Source organism: Canis lupus, chromosome 4, assembly GCF_011100685.1.
Source record: "Canis lupus familiaris isolate Mischka breed German Shepherd chromosome 4, alternate assembly UU_Cfam_GSD_1.0, whole genome shotgun sequence".
NCBI lineage: Eukaryota > Metazoa > Chordata > Mammalia > Carnivora > Canidae > Canis > Canis lupus.
In genome coordinates, this window is record NC_049225.1 from 19,448,611 (window position 1) to 19,473,372 (window position 24,762).

Consider the following 24,762-nt stretch of genomic DNA (forward strand, 5'->3'; position numbering starts at 1 on the left):
CTCAAAATTCCATTTCCTAAAAAAGATCATCAAAAACTCAATGCAATTTAATTCACCAAATATATATTCAATATTTATTTTATGTCAAGCACTCTGCTAGGCACTGTAGACATAGTTGAAAAAGAAGACAATATATGCCTTTAAAGAATACACAGACTAGCACGAGATGGAGACATATAAACAATTACACACACACAGAATAATTTAAATGTAATTAAATAAGCATGTTCGGAGTTAGAGGAAAAAGCAATAGTCTGCGTATTTAACAGAAAGTTTATCAACCAGATCCTAGGACCCCTCCAAACTTTGCCTTCAGTGATGAGTATAATGCTAACAGGGACAAATAGAAGGCTACATGGTTTAAAGAAGCCATTCCTTAATATTTACCATATCCCCATTACAGTTTTGAGAACAGTGAGCATGGGATACCTACATTGATATATTTATCTCCTTTACTTGGACAATTTTCTAGGTGGTGAAATTGCCACAGAAATTAGAAATAATATTCCAAAGTTTCTCTTTTCCAGCAGGTAGAAAAGTTCTAAGCAGTATATTCCCCCTCACTGAAACCTAAGATCATTTGTTCAAAAAGAGAACAAGAAAAGAGACAGCCTTCTCATAATCCATGACAATTCCCTGCAAGCTAACCATCCTACTCAAAATTAGATAGTAAGTCATGAGTGTCCAATCTCCTCTGTGTGTTAGCTATGGTCATAGATAACAATAATTCCAATTTACTACTTCTAGGAAGGTTGACTTTTGCCCCATGAATTAAACAAGCAAAAATGAGCATTCCAAAATGATAACAGAATTCCTATCATCTCCAATGTCTTCAAGTCCTTTCCCAAAACTTCTAACCTAACAGGTTATCCAGAGGACCCTTTTCCTCCCTTCTTTCTATCCTACCAATCCCTAATATTAATTCCAGGTATATGCAACATGGTCAACTGGCCGGAAAGAAATCACCAGAAACTGTTTAAAACAAAATGATGGGGAAAAATACAAGTGCCACATATTTTAGGAGCAACAGAATGTTTTGGAAATAAGAAAGATTTACTAGCTAGATCTGGGTTTGGATCCTGACTCTTCTGTTTATTAGCTCTATGATTTTACACAACTTCTGTATCTGAACATCAGTGTCCCCATGTGAAGTTAATTGGCATGATTATTCTTGGGAATAAGTACTCTGTGGGAGTGATTCTCAAGCCTGCTCCACCCTCAGATTCTGTTTTCATTGATGTAGGAGCGCTTGAACTAAAAAAATAAAAGTTCCCCAAGGTATTCCACTATGCAACTCAGATGACACCCACTGGATTATAGTATTTGAGAGAACTCAAATTTGAGAGAACTTAATTCAGTATAACACTTAGCAATTTATTATTATATCTTAAAAGTACCACTGAATTCATCCTATTATGCAATTTGCATGTTCTGAATGAATGCTACTAATGCAATAACTAAATTCAGTATATGCTTGTCTCACTTGACAAGCAAATCATTGTTATCGTCCATAACTACAGACTGTCCTAAAGGAGCTGAGAAAAATAGGACATATAAATTAAATGACTAAAGTTAATATATGCCAACTATAAAATGATGTAGATAATGGGATAACCTTCATACTGATTAAAGTCAGGTATCATGAGTTTTTTAAATATTTCCAGCATCAAGTACAGTACATGGAACTCAAGAAATATTCGTTAAATGAATAAATGAATGCAATAAATTATTTCTACAGGAATTTACCAAGAGTGCCATTGTCCAAGACTAGAGTGCAGGGGAAAACATTTTTTTCTTTTTGTATATTTTATTTTTGGAGCCCAATTTGCCAGCATACAGCATAACACCCAGTGCTAATCCTGTCAAGTGCCTCCCTCAGTGCCCATCACCCAGTCACCCCAACCCTCCACCCACCTCCCTTCCACTACCACTGTTTGTTTCCCAGAGTTAGGAGTCTCTCATGTTCTGTCACCCTCTCTGATATTTCCCACTCATTTTCTCTCCTTTCCCATTTAAGCCCTTTCACTATTTTTTATATTCCCCGAATGAATGAGATCATATAATGTTTGTCCTTCTCCGATTGATTTACTTCACTCCACATAATACCCTCCAGTTTCATCCACACTGAAGCAAATGGTGGGTATTTCTCGTTTCTAAAGGTTGGGTAATATTCCATTGTATACATAGAACACATCTTCTTTATCCATTCATATTTTGATGGACACCAAGGCTCCTTCCACAGTTTTACTATTGTGGACATTGCTGCTATAAGCATTGCGGTGCACGTGTCTTGGTCTTTCACTACATCTGTATCTTTGAGGTAAATCCCCAGCAGTGTAATTCCTGGGTCGGAGGGTAGTTCTATTTTTAACTCTTTGAGGAACCTCCACGCAGTTTTCCAGATTGGCTGTACTAGTTCACAATCCCACCTACAGTGCAAGAGGGTTCCCCTTTCTCCACATCCTCTCCAACATTTGTTGTTTCCTGTCTTGTTAATTTTCACCATTCTCACTGGTGTGAGGTGGTATCTCTTTGTGGTTTGATTTGTATTTCCCTGATGGCAAGTGATGCAGAGCATTTTCTCTGTGCTTGTTGGCCATGTGTAGGTCTTCTCTGGTGAATTTTCTGTTCATGTCTTTTGCCCATTTCATGATTGGATTGTTTGTTTCTTTGCTGTTGACTTGAATAAGTTCTTTATACATCTTGGATACTAGCCCTTTATCTGATAGGTCATTTGCAAATAATTCTCCCATTCTGTAGGTTATCTTTCAGTTTGGTTGACTGTTTCTGTTGCTGCGCAGAAGCTTTTTATCTTGATGAAGTCCCAATAAGTTAGTTCATTTTTGCTTTTGTTTCCCTTGCCTTCATGGATGTATCTTGCAAGAAGTTGCTGTGGCCAAATTCAAAAAGGGTATTGCCTGTCTTCTCCTCAAGGATTTTGATGGATTCTTGTATCACATTTAGATCTTTCATCTGCTTTGAGTTTATCTTTGTGTATGGTGTAAGAGGATGGTCTGGTTTCATTCTTCTACATGTGGGTGTCCAATTTTCCCAGCACCATTTATTGAAGAGACTGTCTTTTTTCCAGTGGATAGTCTTTCCTGCTTTGTTGAATAATAGCTGACCATAGAGTTGAGGGCCCATTTCTGGATTCTCTATTCTGTTCCATTGATCTATGTGTCTGTTTTTGTGCCAGTACCACACTGTCTTGATGATCACAGCTTTGTAGTACAACCTGAAATCTGGCATTGTGATGCCCCTGGCTCTAGTTTTCTTTTTCAATATTCCCCTGGCAATTTGGGGTCTTTACTGATTCCACACAAATCTTAAGATTACTTGTTCTAACTCTCTGAAGAAAGTCCATGGTATTTTGATAGGGATTGCGTCAAATGTGTAAATTGCCCTGGGTAACATTGACATTTTCACAATATTAATTCTTCCAATCCATAAGCATGGAATATTTTTTCCATCTCTTTGTGTCTTCCTCAATGTCTTTCAGAAGTGGTCTGTAGTTTTTAGGGTATAGATCCTTTACCTCTTTGGTTAGGTTTATTCCCAGGTATCTTATGCATTCAGATGCAATTGTAAATGGGACTGACTCCTTAATTTCTCTTTCTTCATTCTCATTGTTAGTGTATAGAATTGCCACTGATTTCTAGGCATTGATTTTGTGTCCTGCCACACCACCAAATTGCTATATGAGTTATAGCAATCTTGGGGTGGAGTCTTTTGGGATTTCTATGTACAGTATCACGTCATCTGAGAAGAGGGAGAGTTTGACTTCTTCTTTGCCAGTTTGAATGCCTTTTATTCCTTTTTGTTGTCTGATTGCTGAGGCCAGGACTTCTAGTACTATGTTGAATAGCAGTGGTGAGAGTGGACATCCCTGTCTCGTTCCTGACCTTAGGGGAAAGGCTCTCAGTGTTTCCCCATCGAGAAGGATATTTGCTGTGGGCTTTTTGTTGATGTCTTTTAAGATACTGAGGAATGTTCCCTCTATCCCTACACTCTGAAGAGTTTTGATCAGGAATGGATTCTGTATTTTCTCAAATGCTTTCTCTGCATCTATTGAGTGGATCATATGGTTCTTGTTTTTTCTCTTATTGATATGATCTATCACGTTGATTGATTTATGAGTGTTGAATCAGCCTTGCATCCCAGGGAAAAATCCCACTTGGTCATGGTGAATAATCTTCTTAATGTACTGTTGGATCCTATTGGCTAGTATCTTGTTGAGAATTTTTGCATCTGTGTTCATCAGGAAGATTGGTCTATAATTTCTCCTTTTTAGTGGGGTTGGTCTGGTTTTGGAATTCAGGTGATGCTGGCCTCATAGAACGAGTTTGGAAGTATTCCATCTCTATTTTTTGGAACAGCTTTAGAATAGGTATTGTTTCTTCTTTAATCGTTTGATAGAATTCCCCTGGGAAGCCATCTGGCCCTGGACTTTTGTGTCTTGGGAGGTTTTTGAGGACTGCTTCCATTTACCTTCTTGGTTATCGACCAGTTCAGGTTTTCTATTTCTTCCTGTTCCAGTTTTGGTAGTTTGTGGTTTTCCAGAAATGCATCCATTTCTTCTAAATTGCCTAATTTATTGGCATACAGCTGCTCATAGTATGTTTTTAAAATCATTTGTATTTCCTTGGTATTGGTTGTGGTATACCCTTTTTCATTCATGATTTTATTGAGTCTTTTATTTTTAATAAGGCTGGCTAATAGTTTATCCATCCTATTAATTCTTTCAAAGAACCAACTTCTGGTTTTGCTGATCTGTTCTACAGTTCTTCTGGTCTCTATTTCATTGAGTTCTGCTTGAAACTATACTAACTCTCTTGTTCTGCTGGGTGTAGGTTTTATTTGCTGTTCTTTCTCCAGTTCCTTTAGGCGCAAGGTTAGCTTGTGTATTGAGTTTTTTCCAATCTTTTGAGGGATGCTTGCATTGCAATGTATTTCCCTCTCAGGACTGCTTTTGTTGTATCCCAAAGATTTTGAAGAGTTGTATCTTCATTCTAATTAGTTTCCATGAATATTTTAAATTCTTCTCTAATTTCCTGGTTGACCCTTTCATCTTGTAGCAGGATGCTCTTTAACCACCACATGTTTGGGTTTCTTACAAATTTCTTCTCGTGACTGAGTTCTAGTTTCAAAGCATTGTGGTCTGAAAATATGCAGGGGATAATCCCAATCTTTTGGTATCAGTGGAGACCTGATTTGTGACCCAGTATGTGGTCTATTCTGGAGAAAGTTCCATGTGCACTTGAGAAGAATGTGTATTCAGTTGTGTTTGGATGCAAAGTTCGGTATATCTGTGAAATCCATCTGGTCCAGTGTATCATTTAAAGCTCTTGTTTCTTTGGTGATGTTGTGCTTAGAAGATCTGTCATTTGCAGAAAGTGCTGTGTTGAAATCTCCTATTAGTGTGTTATTATCTATGTCTTTATTTTGATTCATAATTGATTGATATACTTGGCAGCTCCCACATTAGGGGTAATAATATTCATGATTGTTAGGTCCTCTTGTTGGATAGACCCTTTCAGTATGATACAGTGTCCCTCTTCATCTTTACTACAGTCTTTGGGATAATCTTTAATTCATCTGATATGAGGATGGCTACCTCTGCTTTCTTTTGAGGACCATTTGAATGGTAAATGGTTCTCCAACCTTTCATTTTCAGGCTGGAGGTGTCCTTAGGTCTAAAATGAGTCTCTTGTAGAAAGCAAATAGATGGCTCTTGCTTTTTTATCTAGTCTTAAACCCTGCATCTTTTGATGGGATCATCTAGCCCATTCACGCTCAGAGTTACTATTGAAAGATATGAATTTAGTGTCATCACAATACCTATTCAGTCTCTGTTTTTGTGGATTATTTCCTTGGACTTCCTCTTTCTTTTACAGGGTCCCCCTTGATATTTCTTGCAGAGCTGGTTTGGTGGTCACATATTCTTTCAGTTTCTGCCTATCTTAGAAGCTCTTTATCTCTTCTTCTGTTCTAAATGACAGCCTTGCTGGATATAGTATTCTTGGCTGCTCTTCTTCTCATCTAGGACCCTGAATATAACCTGCCAGGACTTTCTGGCCTGCCAGGTCTCTGTGGAGTGGTCTACTGTTGATCTAATATTTCCCCCCATATAAGTTAGGGATCTCTTGTCTCTCACTGCTTTAAGGATTTTCTCTTTATATTTGGAGTTTGCAAGTTTCACTATTAAATGTCGAGGTGTTGAATTTTTTTTTTGGGGGGGGGGGGAGGAACCACTCTATCTCCTGGATCTGAATGCCTGTTTTCCTCCCCAAATTAAGGAAGTTCTCAGCTATGATTTGTTCAAATATGCTTTCTGGTCCTCTGTCCCTCTCGGCGCCCTCTCAAACCCCAATTATACGTAGATTTTTCCTCTGAGGCTATCATTTATTTCCCTTAACCTTTCCTCATGGTCTTTTCATTGTTTTTCTTTTTCCTCAGCCCCCTTCCTTGCCATCAACTTGTCTTCTATGTCACTCACTCGTTCTTCTACCTCATTAACCCTCATTGTTAGGACCTCCAGTTTGGATTGCATCTCATTTAATTGATTTTTAATTTTGGCCTGATTAGATCTAAATTCTGCAGTCATGAAGTCTCTTGAATCCTTTATGCTTTTTTCCAGAACCACCAGTAGCTTTATAATTGTGTTCTGAATTGGCTTTTTGGCATAGAATTGTAATCCAAATTCTGTAATTCTGTGGGAGAAAGTACACTGTTTCTGATTCTTTCCTTTGTGGTGAGTTCTTCCTTCTAGTCGTTTTGCTCAGTGCAGAGTGGCTGTATGAGCGGGCTAGTCAAGAATATCAACCACAACCTAAGTAAATTTCACCCTAGATGATTCTGAGGAGGTCAGAGCAAACAAAGATCAGAACGTAATAAAACAAAAGGACCACTAAAGTGAAACACAAACTTTAAAACAAAGTAGTAAAAAATAAAAGGCTAAGAATCCCAAAGAAGAAGAAAAAAAGAAGAGGGGGTAAAAAAGAATAGAAAAAAGCAAAGAGGAAAAAAAAAAAAGAAAAAAGAGAAGAAAAAAAAGGGTGGGCCTGGGAGATGGTGGTTGTGACAAAGTTGTAGTAGAGGGAGAATGTAGTCTACCTGAGGGGTCCTAGAGGGTGATCCTCTTGGTCCTAGTATATTAAGTCTGTATTAGAAGATGCTCAGTCCCAATTTTATACAAACCAGAAGTACTTGTAGTGGGCCCCAACATTGACCACGAAAACATAAATGAGATAAAAGAGGGGGTCAGAAAAAAAAAAAAAAAAGAGGGGGTCAGAATGGGAATAAGGAATCTCACAGAATGAACCAGAACGGTATACCACTTCGTTCTGGGTGCATGCTGGTCATGTTTTAGAAGGTATTAACTTCTGCCATTGTAGAACAAAATGAGGCGGAGAAAACAACAAAACAAAACAAAACAAAAACATCTTGTATATCTCCCAAAATTAAGTTGAGTATGTTGAAGGGAATCTAGAAGTGGAAAATATCCCTAAGACCTATAATTGGGTAAATATGAAAGTCAAAAAGGAAGAAACTTAAAAATGAAGAGGTGGTAAAATATTGTACTTAAGGTGGGAAAAGAAAAGAATTTGAAATTCATAGCCTGATATAAAAACGAGTTGTACTGGAAAAAGGAAGAAAAAAAAAAAAATAGGAGGGGTACCCTCTGGTTCTATATACTGTAAATCCCTTGACTTCCCCTGGAGCTTTCCAGCGCTGCTCGGTGGAGAACTTGCTCTTCCCCGTCCTTCCAGCTGGTCTCTGGGGGAGGGGCCTGCTGTGCTGATTCTGTGTGTGCACCTGGGGGAGCTGCCTCTCCCCCCCCCTCCCCGCTGGGTGCAGGCTCAGTGGGAGCTGTTGACCCCCTGAGGCCTCTGTTCCCTGGCGGCCCCGCCCCTCCCAGGCACAGGGTGGAACAAGGAGGACCACCACCACCGGCCCGCAGCCAGCTCCCCAGCTCTGGGGTCAGCTCCCGCAGGAACTACCACAGTGTCCCAGTCCGCACTGGCCTGGGTGCCCCCCGGGGTGGGGGCGCTGACCTGCACAACCTCGGGGCGCCCGGCGGCAGGAGCGTCCTCACCGTCCTGTGCCCTCGCAGCCTCCTCCCATCGGCAGGAGCGCAGGATAGTAGGCTGTGTCCCCCGGCGCCCTGGGGTCCGGGGCCTGCGCTGCTGGAATCACACTCCTGTGGCCGCGGCGGGAAGGCAGCAGGCGCAGCCGCTCCGCCCGAGCCCCCGCCTGACCCACCGGCTTCTCCCTGAGGCCCCGCGCGTGCGCGCTCCAGGCCTTTACCGCGCTCCGCCCACAGTCTGCGGCGCGTCTTCCCGGGCGCGCTTCCTCTCTCAGGGACTCCGGGAACCTGGAGGCTCCACCGCCCCTCCAGATCCAGCGATTCTGCTCGATTTCCCTGCTAATCGCTTTTCCATCCGGGAAGAATCCAGTGCGGATTTTTTAAGTTCCCGCTTCTCGGGGGCGGGCTTTCCTCTCCGGGAGGCTCTCACCACAGCCTTAGCCCGGCTCCTCGCGGCCCCTCCCCCACTGGATTCTTTTTTTTTTTTTTTTTTTTCCGTCTTCCTTCCTTGTTAGAAGCAAAAACGCGTTTCTCTGTAGCGTTCCAGCTGTTCTCTCCTTAAATCTCAAGTGGAATTCGTAAGTTTTCAGGATGGTTTGGAAGTTATCTCGGTAAGTGGGTGGGGCCGGGGGAGGTGAGGCACCTACTCCTCCGCCATCTTGCCCCGCCTCCTCCCGGAAGGCGTTTTTATTGGAAAAATTAGTCTCAGTCAGCGGCCCACCAAGGAATCTACTGTAATGAGCCTTTAATGAAGAAACCTGAACTTCGCTCTCAAGTGCAAATTAACCATCTCTTGGCATATCTAGTTAAACCTTTTGACCAGTAACCCACCTTTACCCCCATTCTTGCCCCTAATTCTGACCATTCTCCAAACTTGTTACAATAATAATCAATGGGGAGCAAGACTTTCTAAAGCAAATTTCACTATTATTAGAAGCATTACAAAAGTCTTACTTTCTGAGTACTATATACCTGCTTAAGAGCTAATGAATGCACAGTATAAACCAAGGAAGAAAAAGTACATGGACCTACTCAACTGGATTGGCTAATGGGTTTGGGAGATGAATGAACTAACTGCCCGCATACCATTTCACATTCTCCATAATAATCCTACATGGTTGCTGCAGAATTTAGATTAAGAAAATTTATTGCTGAGTTTATTATTTTTTAACATCCTTTTTCTGAGCACCTAGCAACTAAAGTGATAAGTACCTTCAAACTTGCAAGGATAAATGTTGCAAGTATCTAGGTTGAATTACGAATTTGTGTATTTGGAGCTTGAATTATTCATTTACATTTTTTATTTTTTAAAGAGGAGAATAAACAAAACTACAAAGAAAGGAGATACTAAAAAAAACAAAAAAAAATCTCATTGCTGTAGATTTAAAGCTTTTCAAGGGGGTAGGAAGCCAAAGGGCCTCTTCAGCAATAAACAGTAGATTTATTTGACTGTAGGGGAGCAGAACTGCCACCCCAAAACAGTCTCTGGCATATGGATTATTTTAGGCTGATTATTTTTAAGAAACTGCAAGCCTAGGGGAAGCTCTGAAAACTAAATAGTTATCCTTTCCTAAGAGACATTTGCAGGTACAAGGGAAATCTCCATTTGTAAGAGTATCACCCTCTGGGACCAGGAAGACAGGGATAACTCTACATCTCCAGAAACTCTTACCAAAGGAGAAGACAATGACTTAAATCTGCATAACAACCTTACTCTTCTTTACTATACTTTTCCTGTCATCCCCAAACTGACTACTCAACCCCAACATCTTTTGGCTTTAGCTGAAAATGGTATTTCCTCCAAATACAGACAGATTACAGGAGATGTGCGGAACAAAGGGAGGAGTTGATGGTGAGGCTCTCACTCATCTGGTTTTCAGTACATTGCAAAGTATCATACTATATGCAGCCACAGGAAGTGAATTTACTGATTATAAATACCTAGTTTTCTCTAAACTAACCCCATACAATAGAAAAATGAAAAATTATTCTTGCAAAGAAACACTATACTAATAATATAGGCACTAGAAATAATGGAGCTGTCACCTCTGCTGCTATGGTGAGCTCTTTACCATCCATGATTTAATTAGACAAGTCAGGCAAAAATATCATTTTAATATTACTAAAACATGGAATGTCATCTACCATCTTTAATGATAAATATCCACTTGAGTTCATAGAGTACCTTGAGATATTATGTATTCATGAGGGAACAGAAAGCAAGCTTAGGGCAAAGCACAAGCTGGCACCCTACAATCCTCCCTGCCTGTCCCCCACTCCCGGGTGGAATATGTATGACATTCCTCAGGGCCCCCTGGCTGCCCTAAAACTAAGTGATGGGAACAAAAAAAAAAAAAAAAATTGGTTAACTGATAGAGATCACAGTCCTGCAGGACATGAGTCTCTATCAGTTTATAACTGTCTTAGTGATTTACAAGAAAAAAAATCATTCTAACCAATAACCTAACTTTCAGAAACCCATAGACTCAATTTCCTGGAGACTTAACATTGCCCTCCCCTCCAAAGTAATGTGTGAAACAAAGGCAGAAGGGAATGTAAATAAAATTTAATTTCCTTATAACCTGAAGCACATTGACAAATACTTGAGATAGAGTATAACATTCCTCCAGAAAACTTCCAACTGTCTTAATGTTAATGACTTACCAGAGAGGAAAACCACCTTAGCTTGACAATATCTAGGCCTCCAGTATCCAGAGTCTTCTTTAGTATATGAAAGTCCTCTTGGAAACCTCCCTTTTTCCTTATCTGCCCCAACTCCCAAGTATATAATCAGTCACCCCTCACAACCCCAGTGCTGTAGCTCTTTATGCCCATGAGTCCTGTCTCCATGCTTTAATAAAATCACTTTTTTGGGTACCAAAGACATCTTAAGAATTCTTTCTTGGCCATTGGCTCCAGACCCCAACAACACTATTCTAAAAGCACATGATAATGACAGTACAAAGCTATTGGGATTAGCAAACCTTTTAAAAATGCTGCTTATTTCATCTTTATCTTATTCTTTACTTATGTTGTACTGTGTACATTCCCTATTAGTCCAATAGTATTGGGCCGGCAGGATCAAGGTGGATCAGGAGGCACCAACAAAATGGTGGCGGACTCCTCACCTTGTTGCCCCCACCTCAGAACTTTCCCATTACCAGAAGACCGCCTGAGGACATGTCATCAGGGGGGTACTGGAATTATGCAGGAAACCTGAACCGTACTTACCCAGACCCCATATATAAGGGCATGGGCAGTTATTGCCCCAGGCCAATTTCACCAATAATATGCCTAATACCTATCACCCCATCCAGACACACAACCCCTTACCCCTCCTCTCTTAAAAAGCCCGTTTGCACTCCCCTGCATGTGACTTCCCCGGCCCACGACTTCCCCACTCTCTCCCTCCCCTGCAGGCCACGGAACCTTGCCCATCCCTGACAAATAGCATGTGTATATATAATTCATAGTGTAGAGGGAGACCAGACCTCCTTAGTCCCCAAAAGTCATTCTGCCTTCTCTCAACCTCCACATCATCATCTGAAGTCAGACCATTCAAAAGCTCTGTATCCTCCCTCCCTACAACATTCATAGCCTTACAGCCTTGAAGACCATCAAGAATAATTCCATCAAGCTCTTCATCACCATAGGAAACCCTAAGTTTCTGGATTGTTCTTCATCACTAGATCTTTCTGATCTATGTATCCCCTTAATCTTATTCTATATTCTTATTGTCTACCCAGATTCAGAGCCCATTATTAAACCATGTCCTCTGGAGATGATAAAATCCTCATATATTCTATCTCTTCCTGAATATTATCACTATCTTTTTGTTCTAATTAAAACCCCACTGGAGCAAGGAGTGATGCCAGCAAAATAGCTATACAGGTATTTCTTGTGCCCATCTCCTCCCAAAAACATCAATTTGAAGAACTATTTATGAGTGAAAATACCATCACAAGAGCTAAGGATTCAAAGTGAGGAATTATAGCACCTGGATGAAGCACAAAAATAAGAAAAGATTCAATGAGAATGTAGGAAAGATAGATTCACACTAGGCCCTTCAAGCTTCCTTCAAGCCCAGGAAGCCCAGTATGGAAAGAGAAACCCTCCAAGAAACCCTTCCTGTGAGAAAACAAGAGTGAGGTGAACATCCAGTTTCACTGTGGACCCCCAATACCAGCATTTCCTGGCACCAGACTAACTCCTGCAGCCCTAGGTGGCTCTCCTGGACCCAAATAACTTCTCTATGGCCTCAGGCAGGCTTATACCAACCCAGACTCCTAGCCCACTCCAGCGCCTGCTGGCCCCAGTGGCCTCAGGTGGCTCCCACAGCATCAGGCTCCCATTAGTCTCCTATAAACCCAGTATCCAGTACACCCCGGCACCAGACAGCTCCTATGGCACCAGACTCTCAGTGCACCCCAGTGAACCCAGGCTCCTAGCCCACCCCAGTGCTGGCCAATTCCTGTGGCTCCAGGTAGCTCCTAAGGCACAAGTCTCCCAGTGGGCTCCTGCAGACCAGATTCCCAGCCAACGGTGGCACAAGCCAGCTCCCATGTCACTAAGCTCCCAACTGACTATAGCACTAGCTACAGTGGAACCCTGTAGCAACCCCAGGTTGCTCGTGCAACCCTGGCAAGTTCAATGGCATCAGGCTCCCAAGGGGCTCCTGCAAGACCAAGCCTCCAGCATATTCCAGTGCTAACCAGCTCCCACAGGCCAGGTAGCTCCTGTGACTCCAGGCTTCTAATCACCTCATACAAATCCAGGCTTCAGGTAGGCTTCCAGCAACTCAGGCTTCCAGTTGAGCCATGCATCAGGCCAACTATTGTAGACCCAAACTTTTGATCCACCACGCACCAATATGGCTCTCATAGCTTTAGGTACCCAGCTCATCTCAGCCAGCTCATCTCAGGCCAGCACTCATGGACCTAGAACCTGGACTGGTTCCCATAGGACCCATATTCTGGGCCACGTGATCCCATGGCCCCAGCTTTGAGAACACCTAGGGACCTAGGCTCCCCACCCATTCAACACCAGACCAGACCAGACCATGGACCCAAACTCTAGGCTGAATCCATAGTCCCAAATTACAGACTGACTCCTATGCTCCAAGCTCCAGGTTTGCCCTAGCTCCTGTGGCTACAATCTTCAGGCTGACTCCTGAGAATACAAACTCTAATCTCATCCCAATAATGAACTGGCCCACATGGAACCAGATGCTAGACCCACTCCAGGGCTCCCTAGTGCCTGATTAGCTCCTATGGATCCAAGATCCAGACTGACCTATGCAGATCCAAGTCCTAAACCCATTACTGTGGGCTCAAACACCAGGCCCACCCTAGTGACCCAGGTTCAAGGCCTGCCCCAGCAGACTCAGGCAACAGGCTGATTCCCATGTACCCAAGCACAAGGCCTACCCCCTACTGATCCAGACAGCAGATCTGTTTACCCAAGAACTTAAGCAGTAGGCTCACCCACAGACAGCACCAAAGAGCCCACCCAGAATGTCTAGATGGATTGACGAGTGAAGGCTTTGCATCCCAAAGCCATTTATAAAGAGTAGAAGTGGTGTCTACTTCTTCAAAGGTGCAGACAATGATGCAAGGCCACAAGAATCATGAAAAATCAAAGAAACATGACACCACCAAAGAAACTAATAAAACTCCAATGAATGACCTTAAAGAAATTAAAAACTAATAACTGTGTGACAAAGAATTCAGAATAATCCTTTTAATGAAATTCAGTAAGGGGGCACGTGGGTGGCTCAGTGGTTAAACATCTCCCTTCAGCTCAGGTCATGATCCCGGGGTCCTGGGATCAAGTCCCACACCAGGCTCCTCACGGGGAGCCTGCTTCTCCTTTGCCTATGTCTCTGCCTCTCTCTGTGTGTCTCTCATGAATAAATAAATAAATAAATAAATAAATATCTTTTAAAAAAAAAGAAATTCAGTAAACTACAAGAAAACACAGAAAACAAACTAAATGAAATTAGGAAAACAATGCATGAACAAAATGAGATGCTTAGCAAAGAAATCAAAACCATTAAACACATGTGCACATACACAGCGAGAAATCCTAGAGTTTGAAAAATACAATTAAAGAATTTTGGGAGCCTTAATAGCAAATTTGACCAGGTAGAAGAATTAATGAACCAGAATATATAGTTAATTTAAAATCATTCAGTCAGAGAAGCAAAAACAAAAAAGAATGGAAAAAAAAAGCCTTAAAAGCATTCATGAATTATAAGACATCATTAATAAAAAAAAATTTTAAGATATAATTAAAAGAAACACTCTACACATTATTGGAGTCTCTGAAGGAAAAGAGAGGGAAAAAGGAGCAAAAAGCTTATTTAAAGAAATAATGGTTAAGAAATTCCTAAATCTGGGAAGAGATTTGGGTTTTTAAGTCCATAAAGCTAATAGGTAAACCCACATCTAAAATTTTAACCCAAAACAATCCTTTCCAGGATGCATTGTAACAAAACCATCAAAATCAAAGACAAATAATTTTATTTATTCATGAGAGACATAGGCAGAGGGAGAAGCAGACTCCCTCTAGGGAGCCCAATTTGGGACCCAATCCCAGGACTCTGGGACCATGACCTGAGTGGAAGACAGATGCTCAACCCACTGAGCCACCCAGGCATCCAAAGGGCAAATGCCCAAACAGGGACTTGAACCCTGGACCCTCAGATTAGAAATCTGATGCTCTACTGACTGAGCTATCCAGGCTCAGACAAAGAATTTTAAAAGCAGCAAGAGAAAAATAACTCCTCATATATAAGGGATCCCCTATGAATGCTGTGAGCAGATTTCTCAGCAAAAATCTTGCAGGCCAGAAAAGAGCCGGATGATACATTTAAATTGCTGAAAGAAAACTGCCAACCAAGTATATTTTACCCAGCAAAATTCCTTTGCCTTTCAGAAATGAAGGAGAAATAAAGACTTTTCCAAACAAACAAAACTTGATTCATCAGTTGAACTATGAAAGGTATGTAAGGTTACCATTGTCATCTAAGGAACAGAGGAGGCAAGGGATGCTGCTAAAACCCTGCAATGCACAGAGCAGCCTCCACAATAAAAACTTACCCAATGCTAAATGTCAATAATGCTAAGGTTGAGAAACCCTGTCCTAATGAAAAGGATATTCCTCTGTCTCATTGAGAGGGATCAATGACTAGCATATATTAATTAGGAATGCTTTTAGCTAACAAAACCTGAAACAAATGCTAGTTTATTTTTCTGAAATCAAATTCATAAGGATGACAGCCTATAGTTGAATAGCATCAAGGGCTCATAGCCTCAAAGTTACAAGGTGACTACTACAGTCACAGGCATCACTACCACACTCACAGAAGAAAGTGGGGATAGGAGAGAAAGCAGTTGTGATAGCCACATCTGTGCCTTTTATCAGGAAAGCAAAACCTAACATCTCAGTGGGCAGATCTACCTTTAAGAAACTCTGTAGACAGTTTAAAAAGTGGTACCCACTAATTGACCACTGGTCACATATTCTGCTTTAAGTTATGCTGTGGTTAGATATTAAGTTAGGGAGTAAACAAAAGAAAATGGTAAACTAAGTACCCTTCTTTTGTTTCAAACTAAAGAGCTCTCAATCAGAGACTAACAGTGAAAAATCTTAGAAATCCTCTTCAGTGAACACTTGGAAAAGCAGTTTAATTACAGAGAACAATCTCAGTTGTTGGCAGGAAAAACCATTCCTAACTTGCTGGGGTCCTTCAGAGATATTACAGCCTTGATAAGGGAAATTCAATATATGTCAAAGCTCAGAGATATATGTTAGAGTCCATAGACCTTTTGAATTTGTATAAAGCTGTCCCAGTCATTGGTATAAATACAAGACACTTTGACTTGCATTTAAAATGAAAGAAGCATGTTTGCAATGCAGTGCACAGATAAAAAGCCCTCATCCTCTAGAGAACCACATGTCCTAACCAGTCTAACATACTTTAATTTGGATTTCTGTATGGTACATAAACAATACAGACCCTGTTGAACATTATGGAAGCCCCAGTAGATATAATACATTAGGATTTCTAAATGGATCTAAAAAGATTCAACCTCTGAGAATGCTGCTAAAAAGAAAAACTTTTGAATGAGAAAGTAAAATGTATGTACAGCAGCAAGTAGGGAGAGGAAAGAAGGTATCTATTAAGAAGGAAATAATGAAAAGCCAGCAAAAGGGAAGTTTATCAGAGTAGGTAAAAATTGTGACTAGTTGAAGTCTCTCCAGTCTTTTCAGTTTAGCATGTCTAAAGGAAAACATCATAAAGTAATTTCAGATTATAAAATCAAATTTCTCATCTTATACTTTCCAAAAAACTTTTCTTTAGGCTGACATAACTAATTAAAGTATGGATTCTGGAATTTTTTGGATAAATTATATTCAACTTTTGAGAGCTGCTGAAATCTGAGGTTCAAAATTTTGTTTCAAACTATTCCCTTTCTGCAAAAAAGGCTTATTTTATAAATCATATTATGCTCTTTAAAATTTATTTAGTTACTACCATAATAAGTAAGATAACAGAATAATTTATTTGGGGCATAATGGGCTACGAATAGGTAACTGAGCAATTATGAGATGAGATGCGGGTCAAATAATGGTCACCTGAAGCATTTCAGGTGTCATTCATCTTATATATTCTACTGTCATTTGCCCACAATGACATATACAGAGTTTCTTTGGTATATTTATGCACCTAACTTGCATCAACAATTTAAAAGGGACCTAAAAATATATGTCTAGTGTTTCTAAATATAAAATATAACCTTTTGTGAAAAATACTCACTACATACATAAATATATAAAATATTTTTCAAGTATGTTTAAGATTACAGTATAATACTATATTATTATAAATTACTATTAGCAAAATTGTTCTACCATTTTTCAACAAACATTCAAAGGCCACATTGAATAGTGAAAAGAACATAAACTAGAATTAGAATACCTGTGTTTCAATTCTGGTTCCAAGCTTGGGTAGGTCACTTAAAACTTTCAAGCCTCAGTTTCATCCTCTAAAAAATGGAGATGATACAGCCTGCCTGCCTCAGAGCAGCTATTGATAATTTCATGCTGTAATCTTCCTGAAAGTTTTAAAAATTAAAAGGCATCCTGCAAAGATGCTATTAATGAATAAATACAAATAAGAATATAGCATGTGGGGAAAAGTGATCAGAAAAAAGTGGTAGGGAAGATAGATTTAGAAATCATCATATGAACATGAACAACAGCAACATATTCCTTTTCCCAAAGGCAAAGCAGGCAGCAAGTTCAGATTTTAGATGCTCTCAGTCACTTAGTTTTAATAGGGTCAATATGTAATAGGTCCAAACATAATACAAATCACCTGATGAAAATAAGAAAGCCAAGACTGTATAGAATAGTGAGCTAAAAATTCTAAATCCTAAATGGATCAAAGAATTAATCTGCAGAGCAAACAGAACTGAACTCTGTCATAACAGGGGTAATATGCCCATTATCAAATTAACTTGACTTTCATACAAGGCAATATACTTCTGTACTGTGCTAAGATGAAATAATAGGAATCTGAGAGGTCTTAGGAACCAATTTCTGGAAAATTATATTTTTGTTCAAATGGACCAGATAAAGTTCTCAAGTCTAAGAAAATCCAAGGTACAATGTAAGCAATATGAAATATCTATTTATTTATTTATTTATTTTTATTTATGGTGGAGTTTTTTTTTAATTTTTCAAACTACTTAGAAAATCAGAAAAGAGAGAATATACTATATCTTCTGAAATAGGAATGAAAAAGAAAGTCAAGTAGAACCTTTTCAGAAAAGATATTCAATAAGTAAAAGAATATGCCTAGACATTAACTATAATCGTTCAAGAGGCAGGGCTACAAAAGTGGCCTCTGTGATAAGCTGCATGTAAAAGTTAATTCAACAGATATTCATTAAGTTAGAACCTAAAATATTGTACATTATGGGTAGAGAGACGGAATAGATGCTATGATCCTTGCCATGCTCATTAAATACTGAATGACAAATATTTTTTGTAACTAAGGGAAACTTTAATATACTCAAGTTGTTTAAAAGAATCATATATGTTATACCTACAGATGTTTCAATATTTGTTGAGTGCCAAGGGCAACCAAAGATAAAGATAAAGATAGTTTGGAATACATAAGAAAGACTTCACTTAGAAATGGAGGCCAGAAACTTGTCTTAGAGAATTGGTATGATTCGGGTAGGTGGAAAATCAACTATTGTAATAAGACTCAATTATTCATTGGCAATCTTGAGGAGAAATATTTAAGAAGTTGCTTTCATATTCACTTTTCTTTTTTTCCTATGTAACTTTTTAGACACTCAGCTTAGCAAAGGAATCATACCAAGAATCAGAATCCTAAAACCTGTGTTTGGGATACCAAATAACAAATCCATCAACATGATCTCACAATACCTGTTGTCTCCTCCATTTCTATATTCAGAATTTCCAAGAACACAAACTTCATGAAGCAATTAATTCCCCACTTTGTTTCAGAATATTTCACAGATATGAACTGGAAGTCTTTAAAGTACTTTAGGTACACAGACAAATATTTCAATTTCTTTTCTATAAAGACACTGAAATTTCAAGGGTAAATGTCTGCATAACAAAATGAAAGCCTTTCATATAACTTTTAGATTTCAAAGCTATACAATGTGTAAGGCGACTAAAATCCAGACTTGCCTAGGGTCACAAGGCAATTTAGTGGCAGAACCTGGTCTAGAAATTCAATCTCCTGCTTCTTAAGAACTTTGAAGTATGCATTAACTGTCCCTTATACTCTAATCCAAAGAACTCTATTGCATGCTCCATATCAAGAACTAGATGCTTTGTTCCACAGCCTTCAGAAAACAAAAAAAGAAGTTTAATAATCCCTTGAGATGTGTTTCTCTTCCTCTATGTACCGTAATTCTAACAAAGTCAACAGTTACTTCATAAACATCTAAAAAGTGTAAAGCATTCATGGAAGATGCAGCACAAAGCTTTAGCTAAAGGTATCACTACCCTCCTCCTTGCCATCATTCATATAAAAAATATTACATCTTTATCTATTATCAGCTATCCGTGCTCTCTCTGCCTTTGGAAATTACATGCACAACATACATATGGCAATTCTACAGATTCACCATTTCCATATAATCAGGAACTGCAAGCATTGGTTGTTTTCTAGAATTGAAAACATGCGCTCAGAAATGGCATCTCTAGCCCTTCTTGATATGTGAGGTCCTGTCCATTATTCATTGCCCACTGCTTTGTTTTCTTTTTTTTTCCCTTTTCTGGTAGGATCAATTGGAACAATATTGCTTTCCAGCTGTGATCTTATCCATCATATTCACATCTTCATTGGACATTCTTATGGTAACTACTTTAATACTTCAAATTTTAAGCCATATCCAATGACAAATAGATCATCAAAAATAGGCCTTTCTCCACAGAAGCTGCTCCAGTGACAATTCATCAGAAGCCAATATTAGTTTCTTTCATACAAACTTGTTAGTTAGCTTAAACATAATTAAGGAACAGAGGTTTTTCTCAGTTAGCCAACTCCCTAAAGCATTCCAAGTCTCTGAAGCTTTCCAGGATGTTTTGTCTAGTTAATTCTTGAAATGTTTACTAAAAACAGTGCAATAATTTCCATAATCAAATGATCCCTTCTAGTACAAAACCCGAAGTACTGAATCCTACTAATCATAGTGCTCACATGGCACACTGAAGAAATTTTTAGTGAAACTGCATTTATTTATCAATTTCTTGCCAATTTATTTTTATCAATTTGTTCTATTAATTTTTTAAAAGATTTAAAGCAATGTGTGATAAACACATATATAAAATAGGTAGAATTAAAATAAGAATAAACTAAAAGTCAGCTAATAAATGTATATGATAGCAATTATATCAGAAAAACTTAGCTACTATTCAAGGCTTAGCCATGAGCTTCCTGGCTATATAGCTCTCACCACCTGCTAACAGTGGAACCATTTGTTTTTAACTACATATATATTTACATGTATATGCCTCCATAAAAAGACAGTGCAGTGTAATGGCAAAAGTATAAACTTATCATGTAAGTCTTGAAATTTTATTCCTTACTTAGTCTTAACATCACATTTTTTAATAAATTTAACTTTTTTAATTGTCCCTATTTTTTAATGTACCAGATGATTATTTAAAGTATGTTTCTAAACAGGAAATAAAATGTTATCTTTCATTTATTCACTTATTTATTCAACAGGGATATGAAGGAAGTTAATTTGTTCAGGACTTACCCCACCTTTACCTGAATTACATTATTATTATTATTATTATTATTATTATTATTATTATTATATTAATCCTCACAACAGTCCTAGAAAGAAACTATTACGTTATCCATTTTATGGCAAAGGAAACTAAAGTTCAGAGGGATTAGATCATACTGATAAAGAGCAGAATTGAGATTTCAATTCATTTGCCTAAATGCAAATTAATATTCTCACCACTACATGATTTAGTCTCAAAAGAAACACTACTAATCATTATTTGGCACCAAGGGCCAACTTATAAGATAATACAGAAACAGAATCAGAACTAAAATATTGTGTTGAACTTTAAGGAGTTTATGCTTCACTTAACCTCACTAACCTAACTAGAGCTATGGCAGATATATCTTGGGACTTAAATGACTAGTTAATAATAAATTCAAACATGTAACTAACCATACTGAGTTCTACTAAATGGCAACAGCATTTAAAACATTAAATATAATGAATAAACCAAAGGTAAGCAACTTCTAACATCAAACAGTGATGTTCACTAAAATCTGAGGTGTAGACAATATGGAGGTAAAAATGATCTGTAGTGTTTTTAAACTTTTTCCTCCAGACTCCTGGAGAATTTCTGTTCTATCTAATGTCAGACCAGCTTTCCTGATTTACTTCTAAGTCAGGATTAATCCTTTAATACTAAGAACCTCTAAGTGATTCCTTACTGTTTGCACCATTAAATTCTACAGAATTAAGATAAATCCACACTTATGTAAGAGACATCGCTATTTTATTCCTCACCATTATTTATATATTTATACACCACCTTGCACCAGAAAAGATATAAAATAGTTTATAAGGATACATAAAATACAAATTACCATAAATTAAAAGTTGGTTGAAATAAAAATAAAAGTGAAGACAAAGTGCACTGCACATCATCGTAGTAGGCCACAAATTTGGCTCTTGTCTTCTTAGTAGCCAACATGAAACAGGAAAACTTATTACTTACAGGATTTATAATTTCAAGGGATTTTTTTCATTGCTTAAGAAAAATACAGTTAACCTTGGTATTAAGATATTCTGGTGAGTTCTCTAAGATATCTTTAAAAACATATGTGAGCTAACAAAACAACTATCTTCATTCTTCACTTACACAATATATGCAATATTTTCATAGATCCGGTTTTTATTATTCCAGGAATAAAAGAAAGAATATTGAGTTATACGTTTATAATTCTCTGGATCCTCTAAGAGAACAGATTATTGTTTGTGTAACAAATTCCCAGGCCCTCCTCCATTACACAGGCTCAAACTATAGGAGAATTGAACCAGGTCCCTGAGGCTGGATTCATCTATTTAAACAAAACTCTGAGCTAGAAAGGAAAGGGAAGAAATATAGGGGGCTTGTATGACCCAGGTTAGAGAAAGAGCTTTCTGGGAGTTTACAGAAATTCTGTAGCTGCTATATGGAGATTTTGAAAATGTAAGAATGAGAAATAAATATTTAAGAAAGCTTTACTGTGTTATATACAATTATTCCCCTTTGGCTGTCTTATAAAGCAAAATAGTAAGGATTTAGATTTCCTTTCATTTATTTTTGATGCAACTTTGTTGGGTTTTTTAAATATGATATGCTACCATTTCAGGGTTATGAGATGGCTAGCTTTATGTAGCTATATTCTAATGACCTCAGTATAGAATAATAGCATCCCAGGCCTCCTGTGGTTCCAACCATCTGCCCACTGTCTCACAGTAGAGGAGAAGGGACTTCTCCATCTGTCCAGAATTCACTTATGCAAGAATGATACTTTTTAATTTTTTTAAACCCAAGTTTTCTTTCAGAAACTACAAAGAGCATAATGGGGAGATTTGAACCCAAAAGAGCACTTCCACTGAATATATAACCTTTGCGGTATCTCAAATTTTTAACAGACCCAGAAACTCTGGGTTCTATGTGAACACCTATGGGTAATCACATTTTTTTTAAAGATTGATTGATTTATGATAGACAGAGAGAGAGAGAGAGAGGCAGAGACACAGGAGGAGGGAGAAGCAGGCTCCATGCCACGAGCCCGACGTGGGACTCGATCCTGGGGCTCCAGGATTGCGCCCTGGGCCAAAGGCAGGCGCCAAACCGCTGAGCCACCCAGGGATCTCCCGGGTAATCACATATTGATTACAGTAGTAGTTTCCAGTTTTTTTCACACTTTTATAGAATAAAGTATGCATTATCTTTTGATTATAAAAATTCACGTGTATTGTCAGAAACACTAATTTAAAGGAAGAAGGAATAATATATTGAACAGTTCTCCAACTCCCCATACATCCTTCCTTCTTCCCCACCCCATTCTTCTAAACCAAGTCTACAAGTGCAACTTAAGCATTCTGAGCTCTAGGCAAGATAGTTTTGTTCAAGAACTGCATGCCCATCAAGGGTCTGGCAATAAGTGTGGTACCATAGTTCCTGGAGGGGACAAACCATGCAAAGTCTCAAAATGAGACCATAGGGAATATTAAAGCAGAAGTCTCATAACCATGCAAGTGGACTCTGCAGGCCTCTGTAGCAGAGCCTCCTAGGTGCACTCAAGGCAGTAAGGAGGTATTTAAATCATATACAAAATGGAAATAATATCAACTGACATGCCTATGTCTCCAGATTGTTTTGCAGATGTGAAGATAAAATGCAGAAAATAGCACTCAAGAAACTGTAATGTATAAGTACATGATAATATGATAATGTTATAACTAACTTCCAAATTAAAAAATATTACTTACAAACTGGGTGTAGCATTAACCCTGTTTATGAATATCTAAATTGCCATGCACTGAAGAAAAGGTGTTTCTAAAAATATATAACAACTTATATGGAGATTTTTGAACTAAAGCATGGGAGCTCTTACTTTTTATATCCAGACTTTGAATTTTATCTCATTTATTTATGTTCAGCCTTGTACTCAACTATTGGAAATTCTTCTGAGCAGAAATAAATCTTTCCTTATACATCCTGACCATCACACACAGGTCTCAGACTCTATATCCACCTCCATGTCCATCTCCTCCTGCTGTTCAACAGCCATCCTTCCTCCCTTCTCTTTAGATGGCAAAGCAAGCCTTCCTCATATTCTTTTACCTTAAAATCCCATTTTAATACTTGTCTGAACTGTGTTGAAGCACTTCATGAAACATCAGCCAAAACAGACTATGACAAAATATCCCAGGAGAAAATGAGCAAAAGTAAGAGAAAGAGCATGAGGAACATCTTAAAATACTATACAAAAAAAAAAAAAAAAAAAAAAGACAGAAGAAGGACTAATACTTTAATCTTACGGATCTTGGTATATGTTTTAAGAAATGTAACAATAAATGAAATATGAGAGGTTTCATTTATTTATTACTAAAATCCTGAGAATGATAAAGGTGGGAAATAATGCCTGTTACCAATTACCTAATACTAAGTAACTTAGGGAATCTGGCCACAGCATTAACATGAGTTCCATGATAATGTTAATCTTAAAACAAACCTAAATTTATTTTTTGTTCATTCCAGTCTGACCCAAACCACACAAAATCTTCACAACAGTTAAGCATTTGCTTGGAGCTCATTCCAAAACTTTTACCCTAACTACCTATCCTCCGTTAAGTCATCCATAAAGTTCTGACCTGCAACAGGAAGCCTATTAGTTAAATCAGTATGGGAGGTAGGCACAGCTGTCAAAAACAGCTCATATCAGTACTGGAAAATATATAAAATCTTTCATAAAATGGAAGATAGCATGGATATTCATAAGAAGCATGCTTGCTTTGAAACATGCCTTAGGAAACTTAGCAGTACCTACACAGAATTACTTTCTGGCAAGGAAAAAGTAATTCTCAAAATCTTAAAATATTCCTGCACAATACTAGCTAAGGTCATTTTGATCCTGGATGACTTAGCCAGCTGTTGCATTATAATATCTATATTAGAATGATGATTCTCACCTGTAGGATGATAGTCAACATGATTCTGATTACTAACTCAAATAAAAATACAGGGAGGGAACATCAAGTATCCATAAAAAATTGTTTACAGCAACTGTAGTTATTCAAGTTATTTCTAGAGAAAGCCTATCCCCTGGGCCAATGTTTCTGTGGCATTTTTTTTATTACTACATATCTCAAAAGTGCCTTTCATGCTCAGCAGGCACATAATAGGCAAAGAACTGATAAATTGGAAAAGCTATCATAAGAATATAAATCAAAAATTCTATAAAATTTGGCTTATGTGCCCAAACATGTCAAAAGCATGATATACTGTATCAGTTATTCACTACCAACAAAAAGGAAACTTGAAAGCATTATATTTTAATCCTAATTTTTACCCATGTAGATTTTCTCCTTTAT

General features: G+C 38.3%; 1 protein-coding gene and 1 non-coding gene across 8 annotated transcripts in view; both read right to left on the bottom strand.

Annotated features, from left to right (window-relative positions):
* CTNNA3 (catenin alpha 3) overlaps nucleotides 1-24,762 on the bottom strand; it is a 1,666,571-nt gene that overhangs the window by 1,366,142 nt on the left and 275,667 nt on the right. The gene's annotated exons all lie outside the window — the stretch shown is intronic.
* TRNAR-UCU lies at nucleotides 14,757-14,829 on the bottom strand. Its single transcript has one exon. It is a non-coding gene; the product is annotated as a tRNA-Arg (tRNA).